Below are 399 nucleotides of genomic sequence, written 5' to 3' on the forward strand. Positions count from 1 at the left end.
AAACTAAGTCTGGCTAGACTCAATTGGCTTTTATTCCTCAGAAGTAATAATCATCATCCACACTTAGAATCATAAAATGGCTGGGGTTGGAAGGCACGTTTAAGGATCCATCTAGTTCAATATTCATCACTTGGGTGAGAATTTTTGAGGAATGTCCAGACAGCTGACATTTCCATACAGTCATCCAAGACCATCTAAGATCATTGAGTCTCATTTTTGACCAGTTATCAGCTGGACCACAGCACCTCCTGCCCCTCCCTCTGCACTGACCTGGCTGTCTGCAGAGCTGTTCCTCTCACACGTTCTCATCCTGCTCTTCTCTGGCCACAATTACACCTGTGCAACAACTTATTTCTTCTTCTTAAATCTCTTATCACAGAGGCATTCCCACCATTCCTG

Source organism: Geospiza fortis, unplaced genomic scaffold (assembly GCF_000277835.1).
Source record: "Geospiza fortis unplaced genomic scaffold, GeoFor_1.0 scaffold72, whole genome shotgun sequence".
Taxonomy (NCBI): Eukaryota; Metazoa; Chordata; class Aves; order Passeriformes; family Thraupidae; genus Geospiza; species Geospiza fortis.